The 18,866-nt window shown below is 37.0% G+C and overlaps 1 protein-coding gene across 7 annotated transcripts in view; it reads right to left on the reverse strand.

Moving 5' to 3' along the window:
* NRG3 (neuregulin 3) overlaps positions 1 to 18,866 on the reverse strand; it is a 396,301-nt gene that overhangs the window by 110,180 nt on the left and 267,255 nt on the right. The window lies entirely within an intron of this gene.

Below are 18,866 nucleotides of genomic sequence, written 5' to 3' on the forward strand. Positions count from 1 at the left end.
ATATAATAAAGGTTTCATATTCAGGGTTTGAACATTTATTATGATTTTTTTTTAAGACCTTGCAATCTATGTTGTGATTAAATTAAGGCATGCATCTGACTTTCCTTTTCCTTTTTTAAAAAGAAATAAGGTTCTTTATTGCGTAAAGAAATAGTACAATTCTTACAGAATGGACATTATCAACTTTGGGGAAAAAAATCACCGTTCTGTCAATTTTCTTTTAAAATCCTGCAATTGTTAAAAGTAAGTAGAGCAAGTAACCACAAAGGAAATTATATTGAAAAGGCAGCCAGGGAAGGGTGAAAAAGTTTTCCTATATCATTCGCCCTAAAACCAGGCTAGCTGAAACACTCTAACTTCAATAGAGAAATTGAATCAGACTTTTTAAAGTCTTTACTTATTGGTATAATTCATTATATTTTTCAGGCTAGAAATTGTCAGTGCACCTCTCTGAAATAGGGAAGTACTATTGTGCACTTGTTGCAAATGCATCAAGATTTAAAGGTCAAACCTACAAAAACCTATATCATTGCCTAGATTTGGATAATACAACTTTCAACTCATTTGTTGACTCCAGTCTTTCAGGTTCCTTTAGCTTCAGAGAAGCTAAATGGGGATACTTTAGTAAAATTGGAATTCTCTAAATCCTCTGTAGGAACCATTGAACTAAATGAGGCTTTTAGCATTTAAAAAGAAGTTATATGAATTTGATTTAAATGCCTCAACCAAGGTTATGCAGAAACTACCAAATTATCATTTCTCTACTGCTCTGGATGGTTATCCTTCATTTTTCACAAAGGATAGGTCAGAAAAAGAAATAAAAAAAATAGCAAGAGGTGTTGACAAAGCCATTCAAACTGTCCAGATCTGTGGCAACAATTCAGTAACCATTCCCTCTCCTGTCACCCACAACCAGCTTTTTCATTTGGTGTTGCATGAAAAATTAAAACCAAAACAAAACAGAATTGTTGCACTGTGCTTCTTGACTATAATATTGACTTGAAATTTAGGTTAGCTTTTGTATCCTGAGAGATATGGTTAATGTATTACAGATGTAAAAGAAGTAAATAAAAGTAAACTTGGTATCAAATTTACTTGCAATATATCCACAGGCAGAAGGGCTGCATCTCAAACCAACACACAGGCTTCATGCTTTTCCTGTGGGTGAAAATTATCTCCACCCTCATAGTAAGGACAATGAAACTCTTAAGAAATATTTTTTTCCTTTTGTTTTCATAAAATATATCTGGATAGAAGTCACAATATTCATAACACTTAATTTGAAGTGACAACTTCGCAAATGACTGTAGTTTAGTTTCAATGGTCAGATTCAAGAATGAAAAACAGCTTTGAAGTTTAATGTAGTCACGTTTCAAATCTTCTATAGTCACGTATGTAGAAAGCACTGGGATTTCCAGAGAACCTAGTCAAGCTGCTTATCCAATCAAATCTATGTAATTACTTAAATCCATACAAAACAGGCCTAACTTCAGCACTGAATGGAGTTTAACTGATGTAAGCCTCCAGCTGTTGGCTGCCGCCACATCTATTAAGTGTGACGAACCTTGCTATGTAGCTTCAAATGAAAAGTTTACTTATAATTAAGCTAGGATGAATTCATTGATTTAAATCATATACTTTATACAACAGAATTTGTCATATACATCATATACTTTAACAACAGAATTTCTGGTTTTAAAGACCTTTATCTTCCTCCAGCTGAACACTGGTCTTTAAGTAAGACTGTATTCAGGAACCATCAAACCAGAGCACACTGGAATGACTAGAAAATAGACATCACAAGTATCATCCGGCTTGTTCAGTAATCAACAGAAATTAAATCTTGCTCCATTCTTAGCTTAATAACACAGAGTGCTAGTTTATTGTGTAGGAGAAAAATTCAAATCTGATAGGGCTGCATTACTGTGCTGAAAGAAAAAAAAAAAAAAATAAAGCTAGAAATATGCACCACGGACAGACTGCTCCGGCAGTCATTCACTATAAAGAGACCCAGTGGCCAAGACTGACCAGCATTTACATGCCAAAAATGATGCATCTGTTAAAGAAATCTAGGAATCCTTCTGAAGTATTGCCAAATATTTAGCCCTTGCAATATTCCAGTGAAAGGAAAGAAAGATGAAAGGAGCAAAGATACATTTGCATCTGAAATTCAAACTAAACAAAACATTAGAAAACCCCCCAATTTTATTTTTTATTTTTAGTAGTGTGTTGAGAACCACTGACTTCTAGTATTCATAATGAAACAGATTTGGAACACGACTGGAAAGAATAATCAAGAGTATGCCATCAATGTTAACAGGGCCAAGGTCACAATCACCTTATGCTAAGCCTGTTTAAATGATAGAATCATTAAGGTTGGAAAAAACCTCCCAAATTATCTGATCCAACAGTTCCCTAACCACCAATATTACCCACTAAACCACGTTCCTAAGTACCACGTCCAGCCTTTACTTAAACACCCCCATCATGGTCCCAGGAGAGTTTTCCTTTACCAAATAGAAAATATTGCTTAGTATCAGATTATTTTTTTTTTATTTTGATTTTTCTCAGCTGTGTTCTATAAAAATCAAATATTAGGAGGTGAACAAGCGATAACACTTACTCAACAAAAGTTCATACAGACTTCTAATTCCACATAAACGGTGCTTACATTACTTCTGAACTCTGATTAGGACAGACAGCTCTGGACAGGCAACATTTGTTTCACCATGGAAGTTTAGATGTAAAAACTAATTTTACTCCAAAGAGAAAAAAAAATCAATATCCGGAAAAAAATATTTCAAAACAAGGAAGATTTGAATTGGCTTAATCAACATTTCTCATTTTAAAAAAATTCACTTTTTCAATGTTTAACTTTTGTTACCTTATATTAGTGCTGGAATAAGAAAATTTACAGTCTGTACTGCATAAATTGAGTCCCTAGTGCCAATTCTAACTATGAGTTGAAGATCTGAAAATGCTGAAAATCAGTAGAGATGGACAAGTCCAATGGGGGCTTTCAGAAGCAACCCTGGCAGTGACTGCACTTCAGAACTGTAATTTTTTGCATTCTCTTTTGCTTTTTAAAGGAATATTTTAGTTCTGTCCTATATCTTTCAAATTTAATTCGATGGACGGAATTCATCACAACCTTTCCTTGTTCATGCCTCACCATTATAAAAAGAAATGTTCTCTTCTCCTTAAAAGACTTCAATCCATAAACCACAAAGCATGAGAAATGGTCTTGGAATATCATCTAATAAACAAAATGTTTAACCAACTAACTGAGCAATCACTTCTCTGTTATTTTGTATTTAACCAAGCAGAAAAACTGAAAAGCTTTGATTAGGTTTTCCCCCAATATATCTCTGCTGTGTGATAAACGATTTACTATGGATGATAAATGAATATAGTCTTTCATTATGTATGGCATTCATCAGCTATGAGAAAGCTTTTGAATAAATGGAAAGTGATTTCATACCATATTCAAAGCCTCATGCAGCTAAGGCACAGATGAAAGCCACATTCAATACTTGAAAAACAAATGAAAATGAGACCTTTGCTTTACATTATGTCTGCCCAAGATTACCATCTTTATAAAAGCCCTTCAAAACTCTTCTTGAAAAGATCTTTCAGGAATGGACTTAGGTAGGAAAAAAAGATGTCTCAAAACCAATTAAGGAAGGACTAAAAGACATTAGATTTATAGATACTATCATGGCATTCAGTAGGAACCTACCTCATCTTCAAGTGGCCATTTGTTAAAGACAGCAATTATAACAATAAGTGAGCCAATCCTAGAGAGAGATGCAAACTCATTAGTACGTAGCAAAAGAGATTGGCTGGATGTGTTTCTTTTCCAAGTTTTCTCCCCACGCATATTACATGCTCAGAACTGAAGGTTTTTGCTTCCAGCTACTTAACAAAAGCAGCAGCCTTGGACTTTTTTTTCAAGAAGTTTCAAATATGTTTTTCATTTTGTTTTCTTATTACCCCGTTCAAAAACAGAGTCAAACTGAGTATTCTCAGTGAAATGGTATTCCTGAAGCATTTAAAGTCCAGCTAAAAGTACTATGGATCCATTGATTATCATGAATAAGTCATGCAAGTTGAGCCCTGCAGATTCAAAAACATCTGTCAAGTTTTAGTTGAAGTTTTTGATGCATTTTTGGACAATTTTAAAATATGTATTAGAAACTTAAATGCTTGTCCAGTAATAATATATGGAATAATGCTTGACATAGATTACTCTCTTAAATAGCTCAAGGTCACATCAAGCCAATCCTTATCAAGAGGGACAGAGTGTCTCTACTAGCACTCAAATCATCTCACTAGCTCAGCAAGGTGTTCTTTGTCATCTGTGTCAACTACTGCAACAGAAAGAGTGCATGGACAGAAAAACAACAACAAATCTTATACAGCTACAGTGTTAAGCAGGCAGGAGATAATTAAAGAGTAAAGGCAAATTTAAGTCTGCTTTCTTTAATCTATGACTTACAGTAAGGAGTCTTTGATACTATTTTTCTCTATATACAGATCTAACAAACAAAATCTCAGATCTAATATGGAAATAACAAACGGAGAACTGGAGGGGTTTACTAGTGCATGACTTCACATGGAGAACGTTTCTAGGGAAAAAAAATGCTATAGAAATATAGGTACTCACAAGTCTTCCTTTAGTACCTAAGAAAACAAGAAAAAAAATCTCGTGATCTTGAACAGGTGACTCAAAAACCCTTGTCTGCCCAGACTGCCAGCAAAGAAATCAGTAAGGCTGATCTTCAGAGTCTTGGGTCATAGGAGCCCAAACTGGACTGCTGACAGGGGCAAAACAGGTCCCCCCCCCCACTCCCACCATTCTGTGACAAGGGCGCCTTACACACAGCCTACCCTTGATTTGAGAAGTTGGCTCCCAGTGAGGAGCTGTAAGGACTCCTGCTGGCTTAGAAATTGAATTTGGATCTGACACCTAAATGAGCTACACTGTAAAAATGGTATTTGGGTGTTTGCCCAAAGCACTCACAGCAGGCCCTGAGATGGACTACACCAACAGTGGTTCTTCTGACCAGACAGGTATGAAGTGACCACTTCAGTTGCAAGAGATGCCTACGCTCTAGTCTTTTCAGACAGATTCAGGCCAGCCTTCCAAGATTTTCATTTCTGTTGGGAGTTGGCACCTTGTTTGGAAAGAATCACCAAAGCCACTCTGGTGGTGCCAGTTAAAATACTCCTAACTACTTACAAGGTCTACACAAATGATGCCCTCTCACTTTATAGCAGGAAATAAAATTGCTTATGCTACCTCCTTATTTCATCTGATCAGCACACATCTCATTTTATAGATAAGAACAGTCTAACATGCAATGTAATTGCCTAGCAAAGATCAAATAGAGAGAAACAGTTTTGAAAATAATTCCTTCGTAGCATATTAAGTATAATTTAGAATCCAGAAAATAAGTGTTGTTAAAATTCAAGCAAGCCGTTTTGTGGAGATATTTAAAGTTGCTGAGAAACTCCAAATTTTTCAAGTTGCCAGCCATTATACAGGAATAACTACGAACAAGTCTTGGTAGTATAATTTCATACGAAGAGAAAACTGTATGGACTGTAATGACATTATGGCATCAGTATACGTAATTATGAAGAGTTTGCATAGAACTAGCAGCTAAAGCTCTCCTATTAATGGATAAATAGCATACCAGTCAACAAAAAGTGTTGGGAAGCAATTGAGCAAATGTAGATTTAACACCTACAGAGGACAGGAAGCTACTGCCTTCTTCACATTACAGCAGTGACTCCAGTTAGTAATCATTGGTGGCAAAAGAAAAGCTCCATAGCTACAGGATCAGGACCACTCAAAACAAAAAAAAAGTTACATCATCATCCACATAAAATACAATTCAGATACAATTCAGGTGGACTTGCACAGAAGCAATATGGCACCCTCACTACACTAAATAAGCAGGAACATTAATTGAAGATGAAATATTTAACAAAATAACAATAACAAAAAAAACCATACTATTTTTTACACACACACAAAGAGAGAACAAGGCAAAAGAACCTCACTTTTGTTCCACTCTGAAATCTTGATCAGAAGCCTTAATTAATTTCTTGTGGTTTAAAAGAGCCCATATCATTAAAAAGTACTAGTAATTCTAGCATTTTTGCTCACAAAAACGTTAATGCAAGCTTACCAAGTGTCACTAACATACAATCTATTTGTAATTTAGCAGAGTTTGGATGAATGCATTTAAGACTATAGGATGTGTACCAACTGCAAGCAATACTATTTGACTATTAACAGTACCTGATATGTTAGTGACATTCTTCTGTATTTGTAGAAAACTGAAACTTTTCTAATGGAAAACAAGGAATGTCAATTTATTAACTGTAAATAGTAACACAATTCTATGCTACAAATTCAGCTCGAGCTAGATTTTTGCAGCTCTGTTCAAGAATCTTTAAAAATTATTACTTCATAACTTCCTGCAAACCCTTCTTGTACTTCATCACTGCCTATCAGTTGTGAAGGGCTTGTTTACACGAATCCAAGTCTTTCAGTAACAATAAAATATTCTTGAATGAAGGTATATTACAACACAAAATTTCAAAACTTCTGATATATGGATTTCCTTCAGAGGAAAGACTGAACCACACCAAAGCCCATGGATTTCATGACACTTAAAAAATAAGGGTAAGGTTTTCTCAGACCACATTTAAAAATAACTCCGTTTCTCAAAGAGTCTTAATTAACACAAAATAACTGAAATGGTTGAAGCCATGCTGATGAACACAAATTACACATTATTTTGAAGAACTGTATATATCTTTTGAATTAAAATCAAAATGATCCAATACAATAAATTGTGTTAATAGAAAACATTTCTAATAAGGGTGGTGAATGTTTTCAAAAATGGATAGCAGAGATGAAGGCACAATGTTTACTTCTGATGTCAATATTTGTAAGCTGTTTTCAATATATTACCTCCAAGTAGGCTAGATACCCAAACCAAATGAAATGCAGCAGTAGGGGCAAGTTTATGTTGGTCTGTGGCCATTTCAACTGTTGCCCAACACGCAAAGCAGCTCTCTGGTTGACAAAACTATCACTGCTGGCTATGTGGTAATGCACAGGGATCCAGAGCATAGTATTTCATGGCTACTCATGGGCAGAAACATTTTAATCTGCTGTCTTTTTCTGCAGCTTCTGTAAGAGCAGCAGCAGAAACAGCAACATTATTAGAGACGGGAGCTCCCAAGACTTGTGTCAATATTAACACCCAGGTTAGCGCTATTGAAGGATTAAATCCTTTTGAGCAGTTGAGCTCTGCAAAATGCTCGACTCTTACATTAAAGCATGTAAAGTGCTTAAATTCAAGCAAATGAGCGGAAGCTACCTGAAAAACAACTATTTGCTGAAGAGAACATCCTCACAGAAGACCCGCTACATTATGACTTACAGCTGACAATTTGCATCTCCTCTCAGTAATGTTTTTAAAAGTAAGAAGTTGCTTGAACATTCGCCCACGCCCTGCCACATCTGCCAACGAAAAATCTTTAAAAGGACTACTACTACATAGTGTTAACTCCAACGGGCAGCACTGATCTGATGTGCTTGCTGCCAGAAAATACTGGTCATACATATACAACACTTGCTTGATTCCATTTTCAAAAATAATGGCAGCTGAGGGTGATAATCAGAAAAGTCATTAAGTTCCATTTAGGATCATTTTGTAGATTAGAATTAGTCTCTGATAAGACGTCCCTATGAAATTTGAGAAATACATTTGCTTCTCTTGAACTCCTAATCATAAATCAACTGAACTCAGCTACGTGATTCTGATAATTCCCTTACAAATTCAGGTGAAATAATAGCTACACAGCTTGTACTACCTCTACACAGTGCTACCAAATTTTTCCCATCACATACACACAAAAAGAGCAGAAAAGGTCATTCTGATCTTATTCATTCTTATTTCAAAGAAAATAAATACTAAAGACCAAATATAAATCCTTTATGGGGAAGAGAGCAGAGAACATTTGCTAAACTGCTCTGTTCCAGAAGCCGTGCCGATTTCTTCAATATGACCTTCAGCCCCGCATGTAACAGCCTCACCACTCAGTCTGCCTCCGTAGAGCAGCATAGCAGGATCAGCAGTCTTTACTTCAGCTGGAATGTTGTGAGGATAAATAATTGAAAAGCATGCAGTCAAAAGCATGCAGGTGGTAATTTATTAAAGGTACATGGGTAATATAAAGATGTATCTTTGTCATTGTCTGCAGAAAGCAGAAATCTTACATTGTCCAACTGACACACTAACATTGGGTATAAGGAAGATTTTGATATTCCCTGTTTGTTTGTTGTTGTTATTTTGTTTTGTTTTTGTTTCAGTTAACTTTTAAAATATTAACATCAAGTAACAACAAAGCAAAGCTTAGCATTCTTGACACCAAGCTAGGTGCGTGTGTCGATCTGCTCGAGGGTAGGAAGGCTCTGCAGGAGGATCTGGATAGGCTGCACCGATGGGCTGAGGTCAACTGTATGAAGTTCAACAAGGCCAAGTGCCGGGTCCTGCACCTGGGGCGCAATAACCCCAAGCAGAACTACAGGCTGGGAGAGGAATGGTTGGAGAGCTGCCAGGCAGAGAAGGACCTGGGAGTGATGGTGGACAGTCGGCTGAATATGAGCCAGCAGTGTGCTCTGGTGGCCAAGAAGGCCAACGGCATCCTGGCTTGTATCAGAAACACTGTGACCAGCAGGGCTAGGGAGGTGATCGTCCCCCTGTACTCGGCTCTGGTGAGGCCGCACCTCGAGTACTGTGTTCAGTTTTGGGCCCCTCGCTACAAGAAGGACATCGAGGTGCTGGAGCGGGTCCAAAGAAGGGCGACGAAGCTGGTGAGGGGCCTGGAGAGCAAGTCCTACGAGGAGCGGCTGAAGGAGCTGGGCTTGTTCAGCCTAGAGAAGAGGAGGCTCAGGGGTGACCTTATTGCTCTGTATAAGTACATTAAAGGAGGCTGTAGCGAGGTGGGGGTTGGCCTGTTCTCCCATGTGCCTGGTGACAGGACGAGGGGGAATGGGCTAAAGTTACGCCAGGGGAGTTTTAGGTTAGATGTTAGGAAGAATTTCTTTACTGAAAGGGTTGTGAGGCATTGGAATGGGCTGCCCAGGGAGGTGGTGGAGTCACCATCCCTGGAAGTCTTCAAAAGACGTTTAGATGTAGAGCTTAGGGATATGGTTTAGTGGGGACTGTTAGTTTTAGGTCAGAGGTTGGACTCGATGATCTTGAGGTCTCTTCCAACCTAGAAAATTCTGTGATTCTGTGATTCTGTGATTCTAGTTCACTGTCATGCATGATATAAGCTCCTTTCTAGAAACAGGAAAAAAAAGTACCTTTCTTTCCACAGTGATAAAAAAGCTCCTCACCATTTGAAGCCCAGAATGCCAGGAAGGGAGGAAAGCCTTGTCTGAATGACCTCTGAGGCTGGATGATGAGTGCAGACACTGTGGATATCGGCTAAACAATACATATGCAATGGCCAGCACAGGCATGTAGTCTGAGACACACACCTCCACCATTTCAGCTACAAGGCCTTTACCATTCCTTGTCCTTTATAGAGTCTTAATTCCAGTAGACCCAGAGGTGAGACTCTCCTGTTCAGCTTGAATTTCTCCAAGCTGAACCTGAAGAGAAATCTGTACAGTTTTCCACCTGGGCAGGCTGTGATGGAGGCACACAGCCAAGCAGAGCAGCCACTGGGGGCTGCCTGTTGGGCACAGCATCCCACCAGCATTGCTGCCAGCAGCATAGCCTGCAGCTCCTGCAGTTTTAAGTGTCAGCTGTACACTCTGGATGCCCCCAAACCACTCAAGACAGTTCTACATCTGATCCAGTCTTCAACAAGTCAAAGAGATAGCCCTAGTACCTTTGTGAGATACAGATCAGTTACACTTCACTGCCAGGACAGCCACTACCGTGATAACCCACCCCAGACCTCACTCACTTCTATAGACATGCTGGAAATTAAAGGCCCTATGGTTTAAGCGCAATGTTATACTTGCTTATTCAAATACCGTTTATATCATAGCACACTAGCATACAGCTCATCACAGCGTACTACCCACGTATTTACAGAGATTTTTGGTAAATTTGGCAGCCAGAGCTGTTTCTCATGATGCAGCAATTATTTTATGAGGTGTGAGTTGGCAAATCTGATGTTAGCTTGGACATCTTTTCACTCCCTTTGTTACAGACTATTCTAAATAATGTATTGCTATCCTTGCTATTTTCACACCACTGCTGCTTACTGGTATTTCTGCTTTTATGCAAAATAACTCAATTATATATAAATTGATTATTCAAAAGTTAGATCAGCCCTGCAGTGAAACATGTTTATCCCTTTAACTTTCTTTAGTCAGTAACAGATCAGAAAATAAAAAATGACCTGGCTAGCTTCTTCCAATAGTACAAAATAGCCTTTTCCTTTTTGGTTGACTTTACTGCCTTTCAGATTTATTAGAAATAAGATGCTCATCAATTTTATTTATTTTTACCAAGTAAGTGTGTTTCTAAACAGAAGAAAGCCCTCTGAAAAATATCCTGAGCATGTTCTCCTTATTGCCCATGTATGTTAGTTCTTACTGTTGGAAGTACCAGTCCCTTTACTCCCCTCCACCACCACCAACACTTAATGGACCTCAACGGACCTCTTTAAACCATCTGATCTAGAAGGTAACTTTAATTTTGAATCTACCCTATCGAAGATGATCTATATTTCACATACAAAGAAAGGGTTATATTTTGAAATAGAGTAAAAGAAAAATATTTTTTAGCTATGCTACTCCATTTCTACATATAAAAGATAAGACTGGGTAACATAGTAATGCCTTATGACATTAACTTGAATAAGCACAAAACCACAGTTCTCCAGCCCCAGTACATTCCTCCCAATTGCTTAGTTGTGAAGAAAGCTTCTCAAATCATGGCCATGAATAATGCTTTAAAGAAACTGAAACAATAACCAGCTTAAAGCAGGTGGGGGAATCCATGTATTTACAGCTTAAAATTCTCTTTTATCTCATAGGAGCTTGAGTTCAAGATTTATAAGGAAAGAAACATCATTTGCACTTAAGTCTAGTATCCCTTTCAATCTATTTTGTAATGAACAGTCATTAAGCATTCAGATGGGATTTATGGTGAAATGGTTTCATTTGAATTAATGTAAAATTAAAAAAAAAAAAAAGATGCAATAGAGATTGATACAGCAGTGCTACCAACATAAAGGTAGCACAATAGTTCATCATTGAAGTATTAAAAATAACATTAAGGAAGATGCATACTGCTGTCACTTCCTTTTATATGCTCAATTAACTTTTTAAAGATTATACTCTTGAAATGCTTTTTTTTAAAAAAATCTATGTTCTAGTGTTCCTTTGGAGTTTGTAATAAAAATAACACAAACTCAGATACACTTGGGGTAAAAGTAAAGTTAAACCTGATCTAGAAGCTAGTATTTTGAAGTTTCAAGCTAACATAATCTGATGCATAAAAATAAGTACTTAACTTTGTTCTAAGTCATTTTGCCTGTCAACACCTGACTTCATTTAAACCAAATAGCCTAATTACAGATTAAATGTAATAAAAAAACCACACACTTAAAAAAAAAAAAAAGTAAAACAATGTGGGCTTCTAATACATATGAAAATGACATTGTTACATTAATTTTAGAATACATTTAATGTATTCCAAAGCATACTTAGTGGAGGACTTGTTAGTGTTAGGTCAGAGGTTGGACTCGATGATCTTGAGGTCTCTTCCAACACAGAAATTCTGTGATTCTGTGATATCTACATTAAATTTAAAGTTAGAAAGATAAAGATACTTTTTTTTTTTATTATTATTTCAAATTATTCTTTTCAAGTCTCATCTTTTGATAGCAATCATAAACACCATTTTCAAAAGAAAGGAAATTGTTCATCTACATAATCTATACAACCATGTTCTTGGTTTAATAAATAACTGTTTTCCCAGATATAAGATATAATATTATGCCTTATTTAAATAAACTCAACCTGCAAAGATTTAAAACTTAATATACAGGCTTCTGTCTCTAGAGCTATATCATGGAAAATTAAATCCATCAATCCTGAAGAATGGTTTTCTTTTACTTTACTTTAAATTCCACCAGAGTCAGGAAAAGCATTCCAAGTAATTAGCAGAGTTTTGCATATCTATGGCTGTTAATAACCTGAGTCCCACAGTACTACAGTAGGGAATCAGTGAAAGGAACGACCAAGAGAAGAGGCTCAGGAAGGAACTGCTGTCTTCAGCACCTTCCTGGAGTTCATCTCCAGCTTTCTGGAGTTATATTTCACCACATGATACACTTGGGAAAAAACAGAATCCCTGGTATCAGTTTTGTTTTTGTTTTTTTTTCTCCTCCCCCTTTCTTACAAATTGGATTAATTCTTATGCCCTTCCATTCTACAGCTTTAACAACCTACCTCAAAAGTAATATACCTGAAGCGTCCTGATTGTAGCCAAGACTGATCCACGCTTTCAACTCTCAAAGGTGATTTCTACTCACTTGGAAGAGTCTGCATATGAAATTTCATCAACAAAGCCAGTAAGTTACACAAGCACCTGTGATCAAAGGATTGGCACAACTGACATACGAGAAGAGCCTGAGAGTCCTGGGATTGTTTAGCTTGAAGATAAAGCTCAAGAAGGATATTATTGATGTGCACAAGTGTCTGGTGGGGGTGACTGAAGAAGGCAGAGCCAGACTCTTCTCGGTGATACCCAGTGAAAGAACAAATTGAAATACAGGAAATTCCCCTTAAACATAATTTTGTTTGTTTGTTTGAGATACTCAAACCCCAGCTGAACACAGCCCTGAACAACTAGCTGTAGCTGATTCCATTTGAGAAGGGATTGGAATAGATGATCTTCAGGGGTGCCCTTTCTACCTCATCGATTTTATGTTAATGGAAAAAACTCAAACCAACAATTTCTGAGAATTACGATTTTCCACAATAAAAGAAAACATAACAAACATCCTCCCCCCCCCAAAAAAAAACCAAAAAACTAACCAAACAAAATTTGATCATTTCTAGTGAAGTTTAAAGCCTAGTGTATTTCCTAAAGCCCAGTATAATTGTTCAGATAATCATTCAGCATTATGACAAATGAGAAGAAAATAAATTTCCATATCTGAAAACAACATTCCATGCTTTCTAAATGAAGTGCTCAAATGAGTCATGGAAATCAATCACACAGGCTCCTTTACTTGCTAAAGAAAGATCTAGGATCTATATATAAACACAGTTCTCTTCTCCCTGTCCTCCAAAGCTTGAGGTCTGGTCTCATCATCTTTGCTTTAAAAGGAACTCATCTCACTTAGAGTTATAATCCAAAGAATAAAGGTCATAAATGAAATAGCATGTGTGAGCTGATTATATTATAGTTTCTTGTTTTTTTTTTTTTATGAAAACATTTGAAGACTTTTGACCTTCTTTATCCCACTTTGATTGATATAGTATATTGCACCATAGGGAGACAAGAAAAAAAAAAGAGGAAACAAAAGCTAAATCAGAGAGGGAGGCAAAGCAACAGATTGGAGAAAGTACTTTATAGCAAACAGTTATAAAAAACCAGGAAATTTTTCTGAAACCTAGCTAACACTGTCTGTACTAACTCATTATTGGAAAGAACCTAACAGAAGTGATATCAGTACAATACAAACATTTATAAAACTCCATTTGCACCTATTTTTCAACAACCTCTGCCAAAGGCCTACTTTAGTATTTCTTCTAGAGAAACTCATTTAGAAAACCACCCATAACTTCCTTCTCTTTGTTATAGCTGTCCCAGTATATGGAGCTGCTGATTTCAGAAAAAGGAGAGCTTTTATCAATTCAGTAAAGGAAAGAAATTCTAGTTAGATTAGAATGAGAATAAAGCAAAAACATATTTAATTTCACTGTATGTAACTAAGTCATAAAATTTCCTTGGGAAGAATTAATACACAAACGGGACAAAGCTTTCTCAGAGGAGGTGGAAATTGAAATAAGAATTAGTAATGGGACATCTATTCCAAATTAGAGTCTTTCTCTCTCTCTTTTTTTTTTTTTTCAGTAGGCTAATGTCCACAAGTATCCAATCTACCTTAACAATGCATGAAGAACAGAATTCACTGTTGCCTTTCTGCTGCTCCTGTATTTCCAGCAAGACAGGATATCTATGTACAGTCCATTCCATTTCCATTCACAGGTATTCAGAAGGAAAGGGTATATGAACAGATGTGGACAGGATGTGGTAACATCCTGGTTTTATCAGGTAGCGTACTGTTATCGCTCACCTAATTACAGCTGGCCTAAAATGGATAAAGCACCTCTGTTTTTCATACCCAGCTCCTTACCACACTTCGAAAGGTTTTAAAGCCCATGCTGACTTCCAGCCACAGCACCTGCTCAGCCACTCAGCGTAACCTCAACTATCCTCAGGAGGAAGAACACCAGATCTCTAAAGACTTTCTGCACTCCCATCAGTTAAGCACCTACTCTTCCCTTCCTGAGCCCACCAGAGATGTTGAAGTAACCCCTACATGACCCAGCATTTGCCTAACTCAATTTGAGGACACTGTCCCTAAAGCATTCTGCTCTCCTCACTGCTATGACCACAAAAGCTGCCATCTGGTGGTAGGATTCCAGCTAATTAAACCCATGTTTCAAGATTTCTGGCCATCTGGTGAGATGATAAAACTTCCTTGCTACAGCAGAGAAGAAACTAAGGACATGTCGAGCCGCAGGTACTGAGAAGTAAGAATCTTCTTGAAAGGAACCAGTTCTTCACCTCAGAACTTTCCTGAGGAGCAGCCCGAGAGGACCTTGCCGAGAGGCAGAGACTTGGGCCACAGCTACTCCGGCCACTCCAAGGCAGAATTCATACTATGGCCTTCTCAGCTTTTGGGCACACCAAGACAACTGTTAACTCAAAGTCTGCAGCTAAAATGGACAAGTGTCTCTCAGGGGAACAAAGACTAAAACTGAAAGGATAGCAGAGACCCACAACTTTAATGGGACCTTCCATCCCACTCCTTACTCTGCTCTGAGCAGAGCAGATCCCCAAGAGGTGGGCACATTTAGATGTAGAGCTTAGTGATATGGTTTAGTGGAGCACTTGTTAGCATTAGGTCAGAGGTTGGACTAGGTGATTTTGGAGGTCTCTTCCAACCTAGATGACTCTGTGATTCTGCATCTGAAGGACCTGGCCAGCAACACAGGTGGAATCCCAAACCCAAACCCCCACCTTCTCTTTCTGTCTTCTGCTATGATGCTTTAGCCTCAGAGACTGTTCCAAGCCCCAGAATAAATTATTTCCCTAACTCTAGGACCATTATTGAGACTTAATTTGTCCTCTCTGAAGTTTTTGAAATCCAATAAAAATGCAAAGGTTGAGCTGGCACCATCAGACTCCCTTCCTCCTCCGTGTCAGTCACAGCCTCTCCATAAACCAAGTAACAAATTTAGGAAAGCAGCTGCAAATGCAGAGAGAACAAAAGGCTCATGGCTGGTTTTTCTTTCCCTCTCTCTCTCTCTTTTTTTTTCTCCACTGTTTTGTACTTCAACAGTTTTGTTTATCAGCATACACACCAACTTTAGCTCTCAGTAAACACCATTTTCACAACTATAAATAAAACATGCATGAAATGTGGTGCTGCTTACTGTTTCATCTCCCTCTGCATTTTCCTAATTGTCTGCATTTTATGCACCTATGTTCTGTAAACACAGATCCTGTGGCACTTTAGTACACTTGTGGATGCTCTAGCAAAAAAGGACTGCTGTCATTTCAAACTATTTTAAAACTGAGCAGCTGTTAGATTGCACAACATAACGTGTAACTTCAGACTAGTAAGATGAGATGATTTTTCAAAGACATTCATAAAAATGTTGCTATATTTTTTAAAATCCTGTAACTGTTCCAATGCTGAGAATAAAATTTTTATAATTATTTGGATATTCTATGGCCTATATGAATTTTTCATTAGTCCTTAAATACTTCTTCTTAGTGACCCTGAAGGACTTACTTAAATATCTTCTTCAAATATTCAAAATCACTTAAATTCCCAAGATTATGGTTTAAAAATTGTTTTTCTAAAACACCAGAACAAAACAACACAACCAACCCCCCAACTTTTATGCATCTGAACAATAATCTTGATTTTCAGAGATAAAATACTTGAATGTCTAACACAGTCAACAGAACTGGCACATCCTCAGAGGCTGATCCCTGTAAGCCTCTGAGCTTATTTCCTTGCTCCAGGCAAGCACTTAAACACAGTTAATTTCTAGTGTCAAGTTTCAGTGGGAGCACTCAGACACCCAAACTTAAGTGATTTCTGAGAGGGCTGGGTGGATAACTTCCCTGACATCACATTCTCAGTTATCTACTCTCTATACACTGTTGAGCAAAAAAAAAAAAAACTTCCCCGAAAAAACGACTTTTCTGACTAGGACTCTAGTTCATAGCTCTTTCCTTACATATTTCTGAATTTTCTTTTGGTTAAAAAAAAAAAAAAAAAAAAAAAAAAAAAAGGAAATAAAGAAATAAAGGAAATAACCTAGTAACCTAGGAAATAACCTATGCTCTTAATATTTGTGTTTTATACTCTATTTACCCTTATGCAAATAAAAGGAAATCCTTTTCTCTGACCTTAGTCACTTTCCAGTGCTTAGATGGTAACATTGTCATAGAAAAAAAAAAAAGAGAGACTCTTTTGCTTGTTTTAACTGAAGCTGTATTGATTGAAAATAGATTGAGCTGACACCGCCCGGCTTCAAACATTCAAAGACACATGACAACTGCAATTTTAAGATTTTGGGAACTGACTAGGTGGAGTTGGTATCAACACAAATACATGCATAAAACAGGTCAAAGGAATACACTTGTTTGAGCTGCAAAAGAATTTCTCAGAGCACCTTCAGCACAGAGTGCAAGCACAGTCAAAGAACTTTCCTACAAATTCTGCAACAGTTTGTAAAAACTTTTGTTTACAAAACCTGTGCGCTTTTTTTTTTTTTTTTTTTTTTTTGAGAATGTTTTTCATCACTTTTTGCATCCTTCGGCAACAGAAACATTTGCTCATGTTACATTAAATTAAAATGTCACATTATATAAACATCATGTCCCTGGGGCTCACTGGAGGTGCAAGAATTAGTGTCACCAGCTTTTTTATCATAAAGGCTTACATCCAGAAACAAGCTATAGTCACACATTTATTATACACACACAGACAGTAAGACTATTAAAAATATTAATATCGAATAAAGGTGGAAAGCATGATTACACCCGTCAGAATGATTTTTTGGTGTAATCAACCGAGGGTTGCACAGCTGGCTTTCATAAAACAGTTATTCTTAAAAGAAATCTCAAAGTGAGTGAAGCATGCTCCACTGCCAGCTGTGTCATGGGCTATGAACCATCTCAACCAGTCCCAGATGGACATGTTGCAAACAGGCCTGGATGGCAAACTAGCCACCCATTTCAAGTAATGAAAGTGTATATTTGTAACACTTTTTAAGAACATATTCAAGTTTTGAATGAAAAAAAAAAAAAAGGTTGCAGTCAGCTAACCTCCCTCCCTCTTTTCAGCACTGAAAAATTTGCAGACCATTATTCCTTTGGAAATTCAGTGTGGATATACACAAATGTGTGTTTAGCACAAAGATAACATTACTTAACCACACACACACACAAATAAAACCTCTTCCAGATAACTTTATTGACTGTTATTCCCAGATTTTTCCTTCTTGCTGTTTTAAATTAATCTGTATTCCTTTGGTAGCCAATGTCAGTACAGCAATCCCTGTTAGCTAAGTCTTGTCAGAAGGTGATCACCACCTTAAACAGAGTAAGTTTTCTCCTCCCCATCTCAGCACTAACCTGGAATCATGATGAAATAAACCTGCACAGCAGGGTTCTCCTTTGCTACTCTAAAAATATCACTTGCTTACCCACACTTTGCTGTTTACTCCCCTTTTCCAAGACCCTGATTTAGGAAGGATATTCCTATTTTAAAATTCTATTTTGTAGAAAAAAGTCTGCAATAAATGTTATATTTTCACCATTGTCTTCAAAGTTTTGAATCAGAAGTCCTAAACTCAGAAGGTTCACCTAGATTCTGGGTTTGGGAACACCCCCCCCCCACACACACACCCTCCCTGGGTTAAATTATTAATTTAACTATATTTTTGTACTAAAAGAATTGTAGAGAGTCATCTAATAAATCAATTGCAAAAGCTGATCTTATGGGTTCTTCAAAGCCTAAAGTCTCAGTTTGGATAATAGAAGAGAAAGAAAATAAGTGCCTCACTGGAGACTTTTTTTTCCCCCCTCCTCAGTAGCTATTTTATTGATTTAGCTGCTTGAATACCCGTTTCACCCATTTCAGTGATTTCCTATGGCTTTGATATTTATTTCTAAGTTCTGTGACAATTTAACTGTCCCAATAATATCAAAACAGTGATAGCCAGTGGGATAACAAGTCAATTATTAAAATGACATATGTATTTGAATGTCAAAGATAAGACCATTATATATTTATATAATTTCTGGATAAATAATCTGAATAAATTAGCCTTGGAAAGAGCTAACATGAAATCCTCTCACGTAAGAAAATACCTGGTAGATATGCCCTAAATTCTACCATTAATAAGAGACAGAAGATGAAATATTGTATTGATACATGTCTCTGGCCATAATAGCAAGCAAAAATTAGTTTTTGCTTGCTATTTTCAAAAAAATACTTGTGCTACATACAAATTAAAAGTGCGAAGCCTATTTGGGAAAAAAAAATACATATAA

The sequence above is a fragment of the Anas acuta genome, chromosome 7, assembly GCF_963932015.1.
Source record: "Anas acuta chromosome 7, bAnaAcu1.1, whole genome shotgun sequence".
NCBI classification, from domain to species: Eukaryota; Metazoa; Chordata; class Aves; order Anseriformes; family Anatidae; genus Anas; species Anas acuta.